The sequence below is a fragment of the Parus major genome, chromosome 4, assembly GCF_001522545.3.
Source record: "Parus major isolate Abel chromosome 4, Parus_major1.1, whole genome shotgun sequence".
Lineage (NCBI taxonomy): Eukaryota > Metazoa > Chordata > Aves > Passeriformes > Paridae > Parus > Parus major.
In genome coordinates, this window is record NC_031771.1 from 45,571,193 (window position 1) to 45,573,476 (window position 2,284).

Sequence of the window (2,284 nt, forward strand, 5' to 3'; positions counted from 1 at the left end):
TCAGAAGGGGTTTTTCCACACTTCGCCTTGATTTGATTATTCCTTGGAGATGGTTTCTCTGCCCCCAGCCAGACGCGTGGGGGAAGGCCGCTGAGGCAGTTGGCCTATAGTGGGAATAATCAAATTACCCATTTGCTGCAACTTTTTCGGCAGAACCGCTCGCGTGTAGAAAGAACAACTGGAGCCCAAATCCCTCGGAGGGGGAGCGGGTGAAACCCCGGCGGAAAGGGGACGGGAGGGGCGAGGGGTGAGGCGAACCATCCCCCGCGGCAGTGCGGAGCCGGCCACGCCGGGGACAGCGGGGCAGCAGGGGTGGCAAGCTGGGGCAGGACAGGTGCCGGGGTGGGCAGCGCCGCTGCCGGGCAGGCCCGGGTGCGGGAGACAGCGCGGTGCTGCTGCGGGGAAGGAAACGCGGCATAAAAGGTGCTCCCAGAGGAAACCCACTCGGATTCGGATTTTTTTTTTTTTTTTTTTTTTTTTTTTAAATGCCCTGTGTTGTTTAAGAGGGGTGAAGGCACCTCCTTGCCCCAAATACGTATTCATATTCATGAGAGCGCGGGTAAATAAAGACAAATCCCTGCTGTAGTAACACTTAGATTCACATCATTCTTTGGTGCCCTTTAGATTTGGGGGACGGAAGACAGATGTTTGCAGCGCTTTTCTCTTCTTGTCTGCTGACCATAAAGGGACAACCATTTAGAGCTCGCAATTTGTTTCCATCCCCGCATTAAAACCGTGTTCACATTTATTTTCATTTCGACGGTGCACAAAAAGTGTCCACGGGCCATCAAAGGCCGTTCTTTATCAAATACACATTGTACAACATGCAACCGCAATAAAACTATCAGACCTCGCCATAAAACTATCACCCGGATCCTCAGCGGCTCAAGAATCTTCTGCTTTGTTTTATTACCCACCGGTAACTCATAGTGACATGTCCTCACTCCTTCACCCCCCCCCGCCCCCGCCGCAAAAAAATAAAAGGAAACCTCAGTCATTGGTGTAATTAAGTACCGCTTTGGAGCGTTTTTAATGTATAATAAACCACCTCAAAGCACAGGAGCCTGTAGTTTCCCCGTGCTCATCCTCTGCCTTTGAATTAAACTACTTAGTCTGGAAAATATTGTGCGAGCCTAAATGCCCCTGTGAAGACTTTACGAGTTTGTTACTTTAATTGTCGACTTGTTACAGAGCACATACAAGGGGTAATGAATGCAATAAAACTGATTATCTACACATTGAAATCATATAAAATATCCAGTGTTTGTTTACACAACAGTGAGGTTCCACTCAGCATTTCCTACGCTGCCCACCCAGAGGAGAGATTTAATGAAATACGACTAACGAAATGAAAATTACATCATCGACAAGAAAACTCCAGGAAGATCCCTGGCGCTCCCCTGCCCCTCTCCGCGGCTGGCAGCGGCAGCGCGGAGCCCGAGCGGGTGCGGAGCAGCCCGCGGCAAGAAGGGGCCGCCGCTCCCGGGGCCGCCGGAGAAAAACGCCAGACCCAAGTGAGATCCTCCTTCTCCAGCTTCCGAAACTGCATGTGCCACGTCGTGTTTGGAAACAGGTTTCCAGAAGCCCCCCGTCCAGACCGCATATTTTAAGTGTGGCTTGGGTTTGAATCTTCTCCCCGCTCACTTCTCGCCCTCCCGGAGGAAGAAAAAGTAGGTGCAAAATGGGATGTGCTTCATCGCACACACATCCCCCATATACCTTTCTCCAATCGCCTTTTCCATTCCAATATAAACGATAATAACGATCAATAACAATAAAGACAATTTAATCCAAGCCTTACGTATGGGCAAACAAATAAAAACGGGGACACCAAGCCCGAGGAACGCATCTGTTTAGCATCCAGATGTTTTGCATTCGGGGGCTTTATTCGTTGCCTTGTGCCGAAAAAAAGAAAATCCCAGCACCTAAAGTGTCTGTCCAGAGACTCTAGGAGAGAACACAAACAACGAAACCTCGTACTCCAGTCTTGGAGGAGAAGTGCGATTTATATATAAGTTGCTGGGTTTTTACCCCTGAACCAGGTGTAAAATAAAGAAACGCTTTCCCTCTTCCCATTAAAAAAAAAAAAAAAAAAATGCAGCCCACTGGCCCACTTACTCTATTTTACAGTGTGCCTGAGTCGGCTAATGTCCCAGTCCTTTATAGCATTTCATGCACTTCGGGGGGTAGACTTGTTGTTAAATTGAGCGTGTAACGCTCTTACAAAACAGGTTTCTCGATGACATCAAGGTTTCTCTCCCTAACCAAGTGCGCACACACAATA